Below are 20,147 nucleotides of genomic sequence, written 5' to 3' on the forward strand. Positions count from 1 at the left end.
GGCTTTTTCACTGTTACCGCAACAGAGCGCATAGGTGATACCACCAGCGCGAAAGCCTAATTGCCAGTGCAAGAAAATGAAACAACAGTCTGCATAGAAAAACCTTTTTTTTTTTTTTTCAGAATGGCCTTTGGAGTCCAAGACATGTTTCTCAGCTGTGACAGATCAGATACCTAAATCATTTGTTCATGAAGGTGATGCAATTTATTGAATTAAATGTAGACTTCGTGTACGTACAAGTTTATTCACTATTTGGGCAAACAATCAGTAACAGGAGGAAATCACCGACAAAGGCAAGGTGCAGCGCCGAAGCCTCGAGCTTCTCAACTGTCATATTCTTCTTGGGTCAGCGGCGCAGCCTGCTTCTCCAAATATCGATAATATTCTTCACTACACAGATTATATTTAGCATGATATTCAGAACGCTAATTTTTTACTCGATATGCGCTTTAGGTGTCTAAACTGGGTCTGTACGCTATTTATTTTTGTAACGACTGGATCACCGCACGCACCCTATCGTAATAACCTAGGGATCACCTACCTATTCTCTACAGGTATTTCCTGTTTAATGTATGCTGCAGGTGTCTTGTAGCTCCAAGAGGAAAATTGGGCTGTCATGGCAGGCAGCGATTTCACAAGGTGTAACTATTTTGGTCCATACAGTTTGAAACGCAAGCCAAATCAAGCTGTGGAAGTCAATAGCTCCAGAGTACATCAACTGATTTTCCCTTTTATTATTTCATCAGCACAATGTCTCCAAGCTTCACTGAATCTGACCTAGGGGCTTGTTTTCTTAACGTGGTTTGTAAGGCGGTAAAGTAGTTGAAGGTACTCTTTCCGCGATAAGTTCTATAGATAAGTTAAAGCGTAATCTATGTGTACCATCATCGACAAAGTATTTAGGGTGACGGTGCTCTCCCTTTAGATGCTGGGCACCAGAATTGCAGAGGAAGCATCGTTGACCTTTGGCCCACCAGGAAATTACCATGGGTAAGTGAAGTTGGTTTTAAGCCTTATTCATATACATTGTATTTTATTGAATGCAAGTTTATCATCGAATATACTTGAACAAACCTGGTCGAAAATTATGAATATTTCGAGAGAGCACTTCACAGTACTTTCTTAAATATATACTTGACAAACCTTTTCAAAGTCCTCCTCCACAGGGAGCGCTCGTTCGGCGCGGCAATATATTCCCGAAAAATGCGGTGACTACCAAAATGCGATTGTACTGCCTCACATTGCATTCACTAATAAAGTGGTCGAGTATTCTTCGCGGTGTTTCTAAATGTCCTTCTGTTGTTATAGTATACAAACTTACGGATGCCTTGCCATGCCTCAAATAATTTGCACGCTGGGACAAAATCGTCGTAGAACTGGTTCTACGCTAGATGAAGTGTTCGGACACCTCCACATGTGAAGACTCGTATGCAACACTTCTTCTTGGGTCCAATGTTCGCTTTACGTAGAAACGGTCCACCAAAATAATATAACGCTAAAAACGAGGATATGAATGGATCCAATCTGCTGATAGCGTCGCAAAGAGCTCTGAGTATTGCTTGCGAAAATAGGGCCAGCAGACTATGCAGCACCCTCTTTACAGCCTCCATGCCTCTGAATATTCAGAAAATTTCGCTCATAAAAATAGCTAATTGGACCGCATTATTGACAACGCACGACCGCAGAAGCAAGACACACCAGGCACTGCGGTGTCGTTTCCGCGGTTGGCCAGTGTCTATAACGTGCTCTTTTTCACCTATATTTATTTGAAACTAACTAGACTGAATAACACTTTTTATCTGGCTTCCTCTCTATTCCGAGAAAAGAAAGCTGACATTAGCGAATAAATGGCGTCAGCGCTCCTTCATGCCGAGCTATTTTGTCAATGTATCTGAAGAAGGAATTAGAATAGAGTGTTTTGAGCATCGCCTGAAATTACGCTGAACTCTATTGTCCAAGCGAAAAAGCCCCAGTTCATTAGGAACCGTGCTGAGCCGGTGAAATGTAGTGTCCGTTTTGGTGAAACCCAACCCAAATACTTGGTTTTGAGTTCGGCGTATGCAATAAAGTTGAGAATTTTGTATTTCAGTTGCGTCTAGAGGTCCTTTGTTTTCGGCTACTTTGTACCGGTACTTCTGAGCGAATCTTTATCTACGCACTTTACGTATCCGCAGTGATAAAAGATGTAGTGGTAGATGTTTCACGACTGTACTTACTGGGTAAAGAGCTGGTGTAAAACACATAGTCTCTTGTTCGAAGCCGACTGTATTGTCGGTGTAGCATAGCTCGTAGAATGTCGACTTGCAGTAATGAAACTTGGGTACTTTCCATCAAACTGATCTTTCTAAGAGTTAATGTGCAGTCGATTCTCTAGAATTTAAATAGTCGGAATTTTGTTCTCTAGGGAAATGGCGCCACGTGTTCAAATCAGTTAGGGATATCATCTCTGCATTACGAGTTGCTACGAACTGTCTCCACCAGTTCGAATAACTGCGTAACCACTGGATCACGATCATGGAACCCGTTCACACAACTGCTTCAATGTCTGCTAGGTTGACGACACATCTGACTGTGGCATTAACTCTAGCTGTGATGAGGTCTCCCGTGAATTCTTATCGTGGAACAGTCGTTTGCAGAAGTGTGACTCTCGACTTGCCTAACTGCTACAGCTCCCTCAAAGTTTCTAGTGTGAATATTGTGCACGGCACCGCACGCGAAAAAGTGCTAGACACTGTAACCATACGAGTCCTTGCTGAAGGTTGGCGTAGTAACATGCATATGCATATCTCGGGGGTTCGGACTCAAGTATATGTAGTTGACGGAACTCATAGAGCCCCGAGTTGGAAGAAGGAGAGACTGCAGTAGCGCCATCAGGCACGTAGGCTCGACGATGGTAGCCGCTACATCAACGTAGTCATCTGTTTAATAAATGGCAGTTCTTTGTGGGCCTTCTGTTCCTACAAGTTGGTGACCACGGACGTCATACAACATCACAGTTCTATACGTCTACCACGTTTCTTCTCGACGCCATGGAACCGGCCGCTGAACAACGACGTCTCGATGAAAAGGGAACGTCTTCCGTCGTTGCACTGAAACTTCCCGATTTCTGGCCCTCGGACTGCGAACTCTGGTTCGTCCTCATCCAGGCGCAGTTTCTCCGTCACCGAGTCACATCTCAGGGCGGCCAAGTACGACAACGTCGTGAGTGCGCTTAACCCGACCACTGCAGCTTTGGTCCGCGACATTTTGTTAGCTCCTTCGCCCGATGATCAGTACGATAACCTTAAAGGGCCCCTCACCAGGCACTATAGCAAATTTTGGTTATACGCTGGAAGTTATTACGTCTCCTCTAGTGCGTGTTCTGCCGCAAAAAGTTTTCAAGTTGTCTCATTAATAGCCGAGATAGAAACATTTTAGCGCCGCGAACCCATGATTTCAACAGGCGGGCTCCACTGTATAGCGAGATCCCTCTCCACTCGCCCCATCTAGCCTACGCAAGCGAAATTCCTTCCCTGCGTTCTCCCATACCGGACCTCGAGGATCGCGTGACGCATACGTCACAGGCCGCACCTTCAAGTTTTTTTTCCTCCTCACTTTCTTTTTTTTTTGGCGCTACGCACTTCCGCCGACGGTGTCGCGCGCCAGCTGTTGTGTCGTTCGCACAGCGCACGATTTTGCGCGCTGTGCACAAGGAAACATGACTAACGGAATAATTCAGTGTTACACGAATACTGAGGCAGAACAATCGGATCGCAGAGCGTGATCACGTGCTGGAACACGGTAGAAAAGGGCATAGTTTCGGTACCTGTGCAAGTGACCGCACGACCGGGGGAACAAGCAGAGAAAGCGGAAGTACATCTGTCTTGCTCCGGTGCGAAGCAAAACAAAAAACACACAGACATTCTGTTTGTGCGTTTTATTATTTCTCTAAACTTAAATTGGTCAATTCAAGTAACAGATTGCACAGATAACAGATGTTGTAGTGAATAATTCTTGAAGTCACGTGTCACCACGAGCGACGTCATACTGCGGAAGCGATTACGTAGGCGCAGGGGCAATATTAGGTCACCGTCCGACTTGGAGCGCGGCGGCGGCGAGTGAAGAGAGAAACGGCGTCCGGATTGAAATTTCAGATCTCTCCGCGGCGCGTAGCGATGTAATATTTTGCAGATACGATTGTTATCGCGCCATGCATGCTCTGCGCTTGTCAGCTCAATATGGCCAGACCTGGTGAGGGGCCCTTTAAACGCGAGTTACTACGGCGCACCAGCGACACTGAGTCATGACGGATTCAACAGCTCCTCTCACCGGAGGGCCTCCGTGGCAGAAAACCGACTGTACTGCTTCACCGCATGACACAACTCCTGCGAACCGGTCCATCATCAACAGACTCCAAAATCCTTCAGGAGCTCTTCTTACAGCGTCTACCGAACCAGGTACGCATGATTTTTTGTCTCACCTACTACGACGGCTGTCGAGACCTTAGGGACGTTCGCAGACCACATTATAGATTCTTTCCACCTTGTCATATCCACTCTTGGCCGTTGTAATGCGCCCGTTGCGACACAACCCCTGTTACAGCAGCACTTTGACGAACCCCACAGTTCAAGCACGGGCTTTGCTGCTCAAGTACAGGAGCCAACTAACCAGGTGGCTGCCTTACGCTTTCGCGCGAATAACCATCAGCATCGGCATCGCTCGCATGACCAAAACGTGCCACGCTCTCTGTCTCCTTTTATTTGTTGGTATCACGCCAGATATGGCACTCGCGCATTGCAGTGCCGTCCGCCTTGCAACTTTCCGGGAAATGGTCTGGCTAGTCACTGATGACGGCTAGTGCTACTGGCTCTACATGAAGCCGCCTCTTCCCACGTCACCGACCGTGTCACGAAAGTTCGCTATCTTGTGGACACTGCTGCATAAATTAATCGTGGACGAATGCTGCTGAATCTGCTTTTATCTCTGCCAAGAACGCCCTTGCTACCAGGACTCTACTAGCACACTTCCAACCACACGGTCCAATGTCCGTTATGGTAGACGCCTCTGATGCAGCTGTTGGCGCCGTGTTTCAACAACTGGTTGGCTAGACACGGCAGCCTATATCTTTCTTTTCAAGCAAGTTGACACCGCAAGAAACCCGATACAGCACTTTCGGTCGCGAATTGCTCGGACTCTACCTCGCAGTCCGCCACTTCCGTCACAATGTCGAAGGGCGTCAGTTCTTTACTCTCACCCTCCACAAACCGCTCAATTATGCTATTACCTCAACAGTTCCTCGTACACTCCCCGCGAAATTTGCCAGATTGCATGTATCTCTGTATTCACTACTGGTATTCGGCACATCAGTGGTGCCGCGAATTCCGTCGCTGACGCTTTGTCACGAATTCGTATATATGCATGCCGGCTTTGACTTCGTCCGCCTCGCTACAGCTCAACGCACCGCCCGTGAACTTGAAACACTCCGGATTTCCAGCGATTCTGTGCGCTTCGAAGATATCTTAAGCCCCAACCACTGGCACGCGCCGAAAGCTTCGGCGCGCGCTGGCAAGCGAACGCGTCGCTTCGCTTCGGCTGGAGGGAAAGGGCGCGCAACCACTGGAGACAAGCTCCGACGCACGCCGAAGCTCGCTCCTCGGCTGCGGCGCACTGTTGCTGGACTATTCCGTCTTCATCCGTCAAAGTCCGGCCTAAAACAGCCTGCTGTAAACTAAGCTTGAAAGAATAAGTTAGTGATCTGTACGCGCTTTTAGATATAAAAAACACGTTTGAATAATGAATGTACACCTGCCGCAACAGTTTTTTTTTATTTTTGAAGTAAAAATAGTGTACAAAATATCGACATCAGCGCTCGCGCGTCGTCTGTCTGCAAGATCGCTTTGCAAACACGTGCACGACGATGCCATATATCAAAAACTGTTGCACCATTTCATTTTTTGGTAGCTTATTGCACAGCCAACTATGTAAGAATTAGGCGTGCAATGTATAACTGAAAAAAAATCTGTGTTGGAAATATTGCCACGTAGTAGTGACGGTAAATAAATAGTGCCGGCTCAATCGCAACGATAGCGGCGTGCAATGTCGGCAATCGTAGAAAATCTCATCTGCGGGTCAAGCGCGTCGGTTTGCATACGTCAGTCGTCGAAAGTTGCCTATTCGCTGGTGCCCGCGCGCCTTCCAGAAACTACAACACAATTCGTGTCGCGTATGCAATCAGATTAGCAAGGTTCGTCGACAACAGACAGAACCATCGATAACATTCGCGAAACTTCCGATACGTTCAGGCGCATCCTGCACCGAGCGATAACGTTTAACATCTTTTAGCCGGTGAAATACGGTAACCGGATACAGATAAAGCATCCGTGTCAATATAATTATGCTTGTTGCTGCATGAGAGAAACGTGAACAAGTGGGTTCTGAGAAAATCAGCAAAACAGAATTGAAACACCTGTAGCACTCAAAAAAAAAAAAAAAAACTAGAATAGCTAAAATGTATGCAATTCGCATCTTGTCTCCCCCCCAATTCTTGATTCTGCCAAATCTAGCCCATGGAGCACCTCCATTATTCTAGGTTGTTTTGATGCATCAACACCGCATCTGGAGGCCTTCACATTGAGTGTATTGCTACAAAACATTTTCACAGTGTAAGGGCCATGTTCTATTGTAACTGGTTTCCACATATCAAGTTTGCCTTTCTTTACATTAATCAAATCACATACCTTCAGATAATACAAGCTTGAGAATTAGAGGGTTTTAATAGGAGTCTTTCGTTGCCCTTTGCGAAGTCGTACTATTGAAGCACTTATTCGAATGTATGGGAGCAGCTCATTTTCATAGTATAAGAAATATATAAACAGGTTATTTTCACAATTTATACACTTCGTCACCACAAAAAGAAAAATTGCAGTTTATTGTTTTCAGCCTGCTATGATGTTTTGACTGAGAAAGATATATTCAATTTGTTCTGCGAGGCACGCAATAATTGCTGTGGCATATTATTTTATTGCACAACACTGCATACAGTAGCCAGCCATTATTAAAACTCAGAAGAAATGAATAGCACAATGCATATGATCAGGCACATAGCATATTATTGCACTTTCTTAATTCATGCCAGAACGACGACCACAGGCGTCCTTCTCCAACAAGGTCAGCATCAATCGTGCCTCCTTACCATCTGGCTTCACACCCTCAGCACGTTCAACCTCAGCTTTGTGGTGTTTAAAACAACCTCAAGTGCATCTTACGGTTCCAGGGATAAGAAAGAAGACCGTCCTGTCTACCTTGGCCTTGAAGCAAGCAGCTCTGGATTGTTTGCACACTTTCTACTTTGATCGAGTCCACATATATACGGATGGTTCTTCCACTCAGACCAGCTCCACCAGCGCAGTGGTTATACCATCACGATCACTAAGCATCCAATACAAGATTTCTCACTTGACAACATCGACCGGTTCGGAGCTTGTTGTCCTCCGAGGTGTCGTTGATTATATTAATAACCAACCGGCTAATCGGTGGGCAATATTCTGCGATTCAAAGGCGGCCTTACAATGTCTTCTGTCATCTCTCCGTCGCGGGTCATGTGAACAACTCGTGTCGGAGATACGAGAAATGCACCATCACATGATCATGAAAGGACACGTCGTGTTTCAGTGGCTGCCTGGTCATTGCGGTATCTCCGGCAACGACCTCGCTGACGAAGCTGCTAGGAAAGCCCACGAAGGAGCAACCCTTATTTCTGTACCGTTATCGCGGACCGACACAGCCCAACACTTAGGCAAGCTAGCACACTCTTTTGACATTGGAAAACTGGCACACACCTGAATTCACTCAACATCGATTGCATTCCCTCGATCCCTCTATGCAACTGCGGCTGTTACATTTCATTTATCATTTTCTCTCTCTCTTCTTAATTCATGCCCTTTTTTTTAATTGCACGAAAGCTACTGCACTAAAATAGTATACTAGTACATACTTAAAAAGCAAAATTTTATACTACGATAATAGTCAATCATTCAAATTTTTATTGTAGTGCCCAGGAACAGCTAGAGAGCCTTTGTACTGGTGCACTTAACGAGCCCTACGTGAGACAAAATGTAGAGAAAACATGAATGCAGTAGACAAAAAAATTGAAGATAGAGAAACAAATAGGGAAAAAAGGAAACGCGGAAAAGTAAAAGGGAGTTAATCCTACGTGATTATTTACAGATACACAAAACACAGGAAATGAACTCTGAAGTATGTTTTGGAGTCGAGTCTTATTAGCACAATGTTGTAACAAGCCCAGGCAACGAATGTGGAATGCTACCTGGTATACTGTTGCGGCACAAACAAATGCATATGATCAAGAAGCTTTAAGGAATGTATAATGTCATGGACCACCTTATACAGGAACAAAAGGTGCAGGAACAAAGGCTCAACTGTGGTCGCCAGAATGGCAAAAGTGGTGCTTGAAGATAGACATCAACTTATTCTGGATGGGTTCAATGAGGCCAGAATTAGATTTACTCACTGCACCCCCCTCCTACAGAGGCATACTCTAGTAGTTGGAGGCACATAGCAGAATTTCAGAAACACAACAGGTGAGTGGAAATCATGCAATATACGTCATGCAATTCCAAGAGCGTGAAGGGCATCTTGTGTAATTATCTATGTGAAGAGAAGCTTAGCATTTTGTCGAAGTACACACCAAAATCTTTCATTTCATCGACCCTAAGGAGTGGAGCATCACGTAGGGTGTATCAAAATTTCACATGGTGCGTTTGGTGCATATAACTTAATGCCATAGTGTTGGAAGCATTTAAGAGTACTTATTGTTTCTGCACCAGTTCGAGAGTGAAAAAATGTCTTTATGGAAGTCGATGCAGTAGTGAACACTGTTGACAGTCTGAAATAGTCTGACAGTCTGAAATGTCGGCACACAAAGTCATGCTGTTCATTTATTAAAATGCTCTTAGCACTAACAGGAAGCGAGGAATCCCATATTGATTCAAACACCTGACGCACTGAAGAGGATAGATATAGGTCGGCAGTTAGTAACTGCACATCTAGCACCTGATTTGTGCATGGGCAATGTTCATGCTACCTTCCGAGTGCTAGAAAAGGTACTAGACTTTAGGGAACTATTGAAGATGCTTGTGAGAACGAGGAACAAGTATGCTTCCATACATCTTAACCCTTTCAGACACCACTTTATCCCGTTGATTGAAAAGTTGCTTTCACCACATCTCTTGCATCCTCAGAATCGTAGAAAGTGTACAGCCGCAGCAAATATTAAGAATTTTCAATAGTTTAGCGAGTTTTGTCAAGTTTACAAAATTTCGACTCCATGCGAAAACTCACTACAGGAACACAAAATATGAAAACATGTACTATTTCGTGTTTTGAAAAGCTTGAAAAGCTCTTATACAGCCACTTGACAATTATGCCTGGTGCACGACATTGTAAAAAACAATGAAAGAAGTGAACCCGCTACATACAACATACTGACACAGAGTAACAACACCCAGCCGTCTACCTTCCCACTCATTTTGTTAAAACATTCTGCACATTATTCAAAATTGCAGCACAGTTCCAATAATAAGTGTTTCAAGATGTATGAAACGCATTCTAAATACCATTACTTTCATCAGTGCTTTTGCTATTGATGCAGGCTCCTGCTGTGCCCAATTGTGTAGACAGCGTCTCAAAGGGTTAAGCTCTGTGGAGGAAATACCATCAACACCACAAGAAAGGGAAAGTTTAAGGCACTTCATATACTTGGAAACGAGGTTTTCATTGACTGTTAGCATACACTGCGCCAGACTGAGAAGGAAGGTTACTTGAAGCATATTTCACACCACATAGCAAACAGAAATGTTCTGCAGAGGCATCAGCAGTGTTCGAGACAACACCACTATTTTCATGAAGAAGCCGTACATCTTTGGCACTCCTTTTAGAAGAGAGAGCCCACAAAGCTCCAGAAATATTTTGAATTATGTGTCACGCTGGCTTCGACACAATCAATGTGGTCAAAGTAATGATTCTAATAATAATAATAATAATAATAATAATAATAATCTTAGTGGTAACTCGGCACACTAGAGTAAAAAGAAGGCTGATGCCTTAATGTTAGAGAATCTGATAACCAGCCATCTAAAGCAGGAATTTGCAGGATGCAGAAGACACTTCCTTCCCCTCCACGTGCACACACACTTGCTCAATAACACAGCACAGCACACACGCACACACTCGACAGGTGCACAACACACAGGAGTGCCAATGAAGTCTGGTTCCAAGGAAGGAGAATCCAAATTGCCAGGGGGGTGGAGAGAAAGCTCTGCATGCCAGATATAATCATGGAGTTGTGGTGTCGGGCCATACAGGCATGGTGAGGGCTCAGGCTGTGCTGACCACTTGTTCAGACGAAGTGAAAAAAGATTAGTGCTGTTTAGAGAGACGTCAAACACCCTGCAGTATAGACTAGTGCAATGTTGCGTTGGTATTGCAGGGTGTGCTACTTGAGGGGTTTGAGGCAATCCTCGAAGGCTGGCATGAGCTTGTGACAACCGAAAAGACGGGAGTAAAGGGTGCGTATTGTCCGGCGCAGAACAAGCTTAAGTTTGTTAGCGTCGAGAGTTTGGTACGGGAACTCTACTGATGAGCAGTACTCAAGTCGTGACAGAATGATAGAAATGTAGAGTGCTCGGAAAACCTTAGGTCATCAGGGAAGGGAGACACGGGACACAAACCCAAGAAAGGGCCGGTGCTTACATACAGTGCTGGTGACATATGTGGAAAAGTTGAGAGAATAGCTAAATGCTACACTCAGAATGAGAAGGGCCCGAACAGTCTTTATAGAAGTGCCTCCAAGGAAGAAGATTAGACGTGCAGTAGTTTCGTTGTGGCTGATACGCATGGCAGCACTTTTTACGGTGCTACTACAATGTTTTATATTGTAAGCCCAGTCGTTCGCCTTTACGGAATGTATTTATTGTAAGCACATATGCTGTTCATCGGCATATTGTTGTTGTGGAAGCGTTAACTTGTTAATCAAACACATTCTGGGCAGATGCATTAGTAACTTGGTTTTGAGTACATCTTTGTCCTGACTACAATTTATGGTATCGCAGCAAGAAACATTTTAGTAGAGGCTGAAGGGATTCCAGCAGTTTAAGCATGCTGACTGCACAAAACACTGATGACACCTTTTCACCTTCCCCACAATGCACTCGCACCATCTACACTTTCCATAAGCAAAACGTGAGATAAAAATTCAATTACAGTTTCATTGACTCAGTACTTGCTGCTTCTGAAGCGGGCATCGAAGCAATCGTGGTATACGCTGCTACATGCATAGGTCTTGCATGATGCAGGTCGTGCTATGCACTGCACACAGGGCACACGTTGCAAACAGATAATTTCTTTTTGCAGTGCTCAACTATAACGACACACTGACTCAAATATGACTGCGTTGCCACGTATGCTTCAGTGCGTCAGTGTTCTTGATTGCTACACGAGCGATTTGTCCCCAACTAGCCCAAGAGACGGTCGCACTTGAAAGAAGTGAGTGAATGAGTACAGTGAACTTGTACTAAACTGGATTCACATGCCGAATAAAAGAGCGCAGTGTCATCTGAAACAGGCGGCACGGCTGATTATGTAAGTACTTCCAATAGTTCGGCTACTGGTGTAGTTCGCTTTCAGGAGTTATCTTTACCACTGGAAACAGCGCAGAGCTTGCCCGTTAAACTTGAGTCAACCGAGACCACACGAAACACGCCGCGGTTGACCAACCCAACTTCCACACGGTTCATTCACCACATCACAGGTCACACGAAGTCAAGAGTGCCATATTTTAAATCACTGCAGCACCAAACGGACCTGAAAATTCATTTCCTTCGACAGATTTCTCAGGTGAGTTCGTTCACTCGCCAGTTACGAAGTCGATGGACGCGCTAGGCCTACGCGTAACGTAAACAACATAGGCGATAGGCGAGTGTTGATTATCCAGACTTCGGAGCTCGTAAACGTGTTTCCATTCGTTTTGAGCACAACAAAATGCACGTACAACAAGCACAGACGTTGCGGCAATCGTGATTCGGTTGGCTGTTTTAGCAGACGATCGTACCGAGCCCGGCGGAACCCAGTGGGCAGGTTGGATTAGTCGGTGTCGTTCGAAGTCGCTTCGGATCCACGTCGCACTGCCACAACCCACGGTAGTCGGTCGGTCGGTCGTGTCGTTGTCGGCTTACTATTACAACACTGTCTTTCAGGAACACTGTCGCGCGCGTCGTGCGTCCAAAAAACTCGGACGATCGTTGGTGCCGGGCGCCTTCGTACGGTCGGCCATTACAGGCCTAGTAGCCGGAGGCTCCGCAGCCTTCGATTGGTTGACGCCTGCGAGGCGTCGCAGCCTCTCATTGGTGCACGCCGGCGCAGCTTCGCCGCGCGCCGGCAAACTTCTAGCATCGGCAGTAAACATAATCGCTGCGCGACGTTCCGCTTCAGTGAGTTCCCGACCGACGCTTTGACGCATTTGACCCTTCGGCGCGCGCCGAAGCTTTCCAGCGCGTGCCAGTGGTTGGGGCATTACTCCCTGGCTGCAACGTCAGAGTGATATGCGACATCCCTACGGGTCATGCTCGACCGTACGTTCCACAACAATTTCGGCAGCAAGTTTTTGACGCACTACACTCCTTATAGCACCGTGAAGTACGTGCCACACAATGTCTGGTCACTTCCTGATATCTGTGGTGGCGTAGTGGACAGCACTCATAGACCCCGCGGTGGAAGAAGAGACTGTGCTAGCACCATCAGGCGTATAGGCTCGACGATAGCAGCCGCGACATCACCGCACTCATCTGTTTAATAGCTGGCGATTCTTTGGGGATCTTCTGTTCCTACATATATTTTTCTTTAATTTTCAGCTGACCGTCTATCGCAAGGCCTTTAGTTCACGCCATCCAATCCAGAACGGACTCAGAAAATTGCTCGTACAAGGCACATTTCTGTCACCCCAGGCACCGTAGAAAGAAGTATAATTTTAAGTACCAAGGGCGGTAAAAGTCTGAAATGCTCGTAGATTCATAAACCTAAACTTAAAGTCTCCGTTTTCGCAAACTTCTTTTCGTTCAGCGAGTTAAATACCTTCGTTAGTGCGGGCTCCCAGACGTCTTCGCCAGTATCCCCGCCTAGACAACGAATCTTTTCATTGTGTACATGAAACTGAACATTGAAACATTTAATGCACTTAATTACCTTAAATGCCGATAATTTATCGTTCACTTTGTCATCCCGTTCTTCCTAAGGATATGGAGCAGTCAAGCTCTTGCTTGATCTTGCTTGTCCGACGGATCTTGCTTGTCCGTCGTGCCGATGATTATGTTATAAACGCAGAACTGATATTCCGATAGTTTGGCGGTTGAAGGGTGTTCTACTATATAACGGTAGTGGTACCAGACGGAAGAAAAAAGTCGCGGTTTCACACGAACGGGGAAGCATCGATTGCGATAGCACATTAGTGGACAGCTATACGAAGTAGAGATAGCAGTCTTATCTGCCGAATAAACTTATGAATACAGGCACACTAACTAAATTAACAGGCATGGTGTCACGCGCGCACAAGCAAACGTGAAACCACCTTACTCGACGACCCCGAAAACTCGCTCTCAAAACGCTGACGTGAGGAAACGCGGCAGCAGTAGCAGCAGCGCGCGAAGTGATATTCGCGATGCATATTGCTTTGACGAAAAGTGAGCGCTGAGAACACACGGCACGCACAAAGCTAGGAGCCGCCGACGCGCGTAGACGGCCTAGACTCTGCCCTAGCGCAGATCGCCCTCAAGATACAGCCGGGCGACCGTGCGCAGTTGCAGCCTGAGTAGAACGCGGCCAGTGCCTCGCAAGGCTGGGTGTCTCGCGAACAGCGGGGGACGGCGCGCTTACTGCGCGCTGTCGTCTGTCGTGCGGGCGAGATTACGCCGCGATTGCCGCTCCCCTCGCGCACCTTCACTCGCACATACAGCGTAGTGCGCACGGTGGCGGTATCATCGTCCTTGGACTTTATACGGAACCTCACGGCGACAACGAAGCCGCAAATGCGCTTAGAGTGTTCATGTACTTGCTGTCGCAATAAAATACCGGAAAAATGACAAATATATTACACCATATATTGTTCAAAGACTGTTGCAAATAACTTTATTTCGATCACTACTCCGAGGACGTGGGGAAAACGTTCTATTCCTTAATTCTATAATAGATGGTTGCGCAAGAAAAACTGATTAGTTGTATATAAGGGAAATGTAACATTGTACTGACGGCTGTGCGAAATACGCTCAAAAATGACTCTGAAAAATTCCCCGTTCGATTTCTTTTTAGCATGACAGATTTCAAAGGAGAGTAGCGAAATTTTCTATGCAGTGAAGCCAATAGAAGGTGAGGTTGGGATTCAGAAATAAAAACAACTCGAGACGTGCGATCACAACTGGCTCAAAAAAAAAAAAAAAAAATATGGTCAAGAACAACAGTTGCACAACTGCGAGTCGCAAAACTAACTCTTTATTGGAAGGGCAATGGGGCAGAAGCGGTCATAGTGCACGGAGGTGTCAGCATCGAGCTCCCAAGCGAAATTCTAAAACGATGGTGCCAGCCAGAAAACAAGCTCTAAAACTACCGACAAGCTGGCCAATCCGCTCGGGTTGCTGTGGACATCTCTCTCGTGAGACCAGAAACACCAAAAAAAAATTTAACGTCAGCTGAATCTACCTCTCAAGCTAGGCCTGAGGCCACAGGATTAATATTACCAACTACAGAGGAAAAGCTCCCGATAGCACCCATGAATTGAAATCCGTCAACACAAGGGCGCTGCCATGTTGCTACTCAGTGCAGGCGCACACGACGAGATCCGATTTAGGCGAAACGCGCAATCAACGTAATCCCGAGCCTCCCTCGGTATGGAGGCTATTAGATCTTGCCGTTGAGTGCAAGAGTTGGCCGACGTTGGGCAGGATTTTGAGAACTGAAGGTTTATTTACATTATTTACAGTAACAACAATGCATTGAATGGTCATAAAGTCATCGACTTCTGGCAGCAAGTCGGACGCTGCGGCCCTTAGCAAGAAGAACGAAAAAGCTCTTCTCCATCTCTCTCGTTTTTAACTCCTTCGGTCTCTCGCGTCACGTCATTTCCGGCCAATCGTCCAGCCAGCTCAGGTGTTGTCATTTTCCTCCACTGGTAGGCGCCCGTGCAAGTGCCGTCACATTCACCCAATGGGGACGCATCAAGGGCTCCATTGACCGATGGTTGACCTGCCCCCGGCGTCTCCTCCTCGCCTGGAAGCTCTCAGCTGGAGGAGACAAGTTGTTCTCGAACGACTTTCCACAGCCGCAAAAGCGCTTTGCTCAGGACCAAGATCCACTACCTGGAACCGTGCCAGACTCCCGTTTTACTTTCAGGAGTCAAGGAGGAGGGGGGGGGGGGGGTGTCACAATAGCTCGACGTGCGGTGCACAAGGTGGTGGTCGCCAACCTGTCTGACGGGTCCGTTAACGTGGTAGACGCGCCCCGGAGCACCACAATTGGAATGCGACGGTGATTGGATGTAATCGGGGAACTTAAGTGATGCCAGGAAAAGGGTCCGTATCCAACAGGGCGCAGTCTTTTGAGGCGCCTGCAAACGCATCGCTTCACGCACCGTAAGTTTTACATGGGAAATTCGTTAACATACATCGGAACATTGTTAAAAATATACGCGTTTGATTTTGCTACACATGTTGATTATTTCGATTAGTTGCGACAATGTGGCCTTGTGCTTGCCACTTTTTTCGATCTGCTTTTCCTCTGAAGCAACTATAGTAACGGCAAAGTTCTGACTGGTGTTGTATAAGTCGCGGGTAACTTTTTTCGTCGCGACGAAAGATTGTATTTTTTACAAGCACTGCTCTAGGAGGGCATATGTAACCGGCAAACGGAGGACTCAGGAGAGCACCTAAGGTATAATAAAGGAGGCGGCGCAGGATCTCCAGGGCACCGAAGGGGTAGCGGGGGGATCAAAGCTGGAAGCAGAGCGGCCCGTGGGTTGGGACCGCGGAAGCCGAAGCGTACCAGGGGGTGTTCGCATAAAAAATAGGCTGTCCGCGATACACCCCTGGCACGCGCAGGCCTCGGCAAGCCCCAACCCGCGGAACAGTCTGAGTTCTAGCTTTGGTGTCTCCGTTGCCGCTTTGGTGTCCTGGAGGCGCTGCCAGTAATGCGAAATAATGACACGCTGGTTGAATTAGTAAAAAGTACGATTGAATAAATATAGTTACGTCCAGCCGCGAACATGTGACGGTAAGTTCTGCACTACCGCGCCCCGCGAATTCTGCAACACCAGTTAGAAATTTGCAGTAGTAACTCTATTCCTGGCGCCGTTACACCCAGGCCTAGCCTGCCGTGCAGCGTAGCAGGTACTACTGCTTGCTCCCACAAAAAGACGTAAGAGAGGGAAATCGCAACAATACATCGCCATGGTAAAACGCGAAATCGACGCCACGCCAGGATGGGGCCCTGACCGCACTCGTAAAGATGACCGGCTACTTCAACCTCCCGTCTGTCCGCTCTGCTGTGCTGACAGACCAGTAACGTATGGCTCAGAGAACGAATAAGAAAGGATGGCAAGACACGTTATGTGAAGCTTTAGGCTCTCCAGAATGCTGTGGCAGTAGATCCTCACTGCAGCACAGCAGCAGAGAAGATATTGCCACTGCGACAACTCCAGAAATGGCGGGACTGCGCGCGAGCGCCTTTTAAGGCTGCCGCCTCAGAAATAAGTGAATTTATTTGTTTTTTCGCACGCGATGAAGCATATTTAGGCCTTTGTTTGGGTTAGTAAGAACTCAAGGAGCACAGAGAAACGCGTATTTGAGCTACGAATGGGGTAGTTTTCCTGAGTGCGCGATGTATTTTACAATGTCCAACATATTGGATATTGGGTCACAATCACAACAAAAATATGACAGTACGCACTTGTAGCCTGTTGGCGCTACTTATGAAATAACAGATAATTGGCTGCAATTACCTACAAATAGCAACTGTCTTAACACAGTTGAGACAGTGCGTGACTTGAAAATCCAGCCCCGATGGCCTAAAAAATTTTGTGCTTGCGACGGCAAGTGGGCTTATTTTGGATCTTGAAAAGACTGAAGTCCACATTGTTCGAAGGAAGTTCTGTAATTGGAAAGTCAGCCGTGCTCAGACTTGCAACCAATCTCGCTCCTGGAACACCCCTCTTTTTTGACAGACACTTCACCGCTGGTCCGTTACTTGATCAATTGGCAGTGAAGGACACGTCTGGTACCAGACCATTGAAGAAGAATCGAATTCCAAAAGGTATGAACCTGTCTAGCGAAAGAGATTAAAGCTGAGCGACGAGCAACATCGGAGATGGTGTTGAGAGATGATGGGCAAAAAATTCTTGGTAGATGGTGCGACGACAAATCCATAACACTGATGTCCTTTGTTCTCGGAAAGCGACCCGATGACACGTGCCGCAGGTGGTCCAGTAAGGAGAAAAAAACACGTGAATCTTTCCAGGCCCAGTATTCTGTTTGTACATCAAGAATATCGGAGTTGTCGACGTGACCGATCGCATGATCACCTACTACCGAATGAAAGCCTCACTGCCAACACCTTATGGCCAAGAAATTGACCATCAGGTGCTTTTTGCACTTGATGGACATGACCTTAAGCGACTCATGGTTACAGTACAGAAGAGATATGCGCGACCAGCATGAACGACCTAGGGACTTAGTTCGGTTTTTGGATTTTTTCGTCTCTGTGGGAGACGCTGCGGTCACTGAAGCACTGCAAATTCCCACAGACAACGTCAGTAGCTTCCTACTGGCAGCCACCCAAAAAGTGGGCTCCACCGCATCGTCTTCAAGTACGATCAAAAGCATTCGGTCATTTGCCACGACTTTCCGAGGCTCGCAGCAGAGTGGAAGGCTGCAGCATGAAAAGCATTTTTTTTTTGCACGAAGTGTCAACTTTTATATTGCATCACAAAGGAGCGACGATGCTTTGAGAAAGCCCATTCCTCCCAATCAAAGAGATTCATAAGCTTGGATATTGTTTTACATTGTTGGTTTGTACTTTCATATTTGTAGCAGCCGCAAATAAAAGTTGATTTCTGTTGCAAAATCCATTGTTTCGGCCACTGGCCCTAACTACGCCATTCTGTCTCTTGACAGACAAGGACCCCCTAGAGGCCCAAATGTCCAATAAATTGGACATTGTGTTGAGTCCAAACAACGCATCGGACAGGAAAACTGCCTAACACTTTTCACCTATGCATCCCACAAACGCATTTCAGAAAATTTAGCAAAAATCCGGGAACTAATTTCACTCTGGGCCTCAAGAGGATAATTATACATGATTCGTCATAAATTCCAGAGCAATGGATTCAAAGAGCGATGATTCACAGTGTAATACCACTAGTCACGTCACGCAGCCTATGTGATTAGACAAGGTTCCCTCGCTACAGAATCGTCGACAACGTTCGAGAAAGTTCGAGTGCATGAAGGTGCCTCCTGCGCTAAGCGATGAGGTTGTAACAGTTGTGAATTAGTGAGAACGGCAACCGGAAAAAAGTAAGAAATGTGTCTGTGTTAATAATAAAATAAATACTAGGGTTAATATTAAAATAAATCCTGTGGTTTTACGTACCAAATCCACGATCAGGCATGCATTGTAGAGAGGGGAGTCCTAATTGATTACCTAATTTTGACTACCTGGGGCTCCTCAACCTGCAACGAACGCACGTAGAGGGGCAGTTCTCCATTTTGCTTCCATGGGAATGCGGCCGCCCTGGCCGGGAGCAAGCAGAGCCACGTCAAAGCCAGTGGGCTACCGTGGTATAAAATATAGTGATCAATCAAGCAGTCGTGCTCTCTGTATTTTATTCATTCTGTTCTTCCATAAGGTCATAGTGATTCCTGAGCGCTGACCTGAATTCATCAGATTTTTTTTATGACTGCCGCTACGTTAGCCTGGTTTTCCCTGAAGGCTTTTACTCCTACTTCATACAGATTGAGGGGAATCTTGGATCTCACTGACATGTAATCACTGCCATTTATCGTACATAACACGGCAACATTATATGAAATGCTGCGTAGCAAACTTGTCTGGCGAACCTCCCTGCTTTTTCGCTTGATCTCGCTCTCTCTTGTGCAACGCTGGGCTCTGCACAGAGTGGGAAATTCATTTATTACCCCATGATTCTTCATGATGAAATCCGTTTAATGTCTTGTTTCACTGTGTTGGCTTTTGCAGGTCCACACGATGCCGTTGGGTTCCTCGAACAAGGTATTTCTTATGCCGTGTAAATTTTTTTCCGCGACTTCTATCAACATATTTCCTCTACTATTTCTAGAGTCCAAGCCCTAGTTGCCAATAGCTTATTTGCTAATAGCCCAGCCTATTTTGCCCCCTCTTTCGCAGGGAAGCCTCCCATGATTACGACATACTGGGTGCGCATTTTCCCCAGTGCTGATTCAACAGCGTCATAGAGCTGATCAATGCCTTCATTACGATGGCTGGACGCAGGAACATGCGCTCGTCTTACCTCTAATATATATATATATATATATATATATATATATATATATATATATATATATATATATATCCTATGTAGGTTTATGACGAGGACCATTTCATGAATGCGTAGACTTCCTTCATGATTTCAGCTACATCCGTATGAATTCTAATCTTAGCATGTACTTTCTATTATTTGGAAAACCCCTGTAGCAGTAAATGTGGCCAAAAGTCAGCGTTCTAGATGCCTCACCAGTTCTCTTGACCGCACTCACGCTAATGATATCCCAGACGATGGCGATTACTCAAAGGGTCCTGATAAGTTATAGCTTCAGTCAAGAGGGCTCGCGTAGTAATCGTTGCGACATTGTTTCCAGTGGCAGGCCTTTGAGATCCTGATGCTCGTAAAGCACCCTCTGTAGCGTCGCAGGACTGGCCTGTGCCTCGGTCACAGGCTTACAGCCGCTGGTGACTGAGGGCTACGTCACAATTGCAAGAGTCATGAGGGAGGTAGCGGCCAAATAGGGCACTTGGAAGGCCAATTAATCTTCTGGAGAATGGGCACCTTTTTGAAACTCGGCGGGCATTCCTAATTC

The sequence above is a fragment of the Dermacentor andersoni genome, chromosome 3 (assembly GCF_023375885.2).
Source record: "Dermacentor andersoni chromosome 3, qqDerAnde1_hic_scaffold, whole genome shotgun sequence".
Taxonomy (NCBI): Eukaryota; Metazoa; Arthropoda; class Arachnida; order Ixodida; family Ixodidae; genus Dermacentor; species Dermacentor andersoni.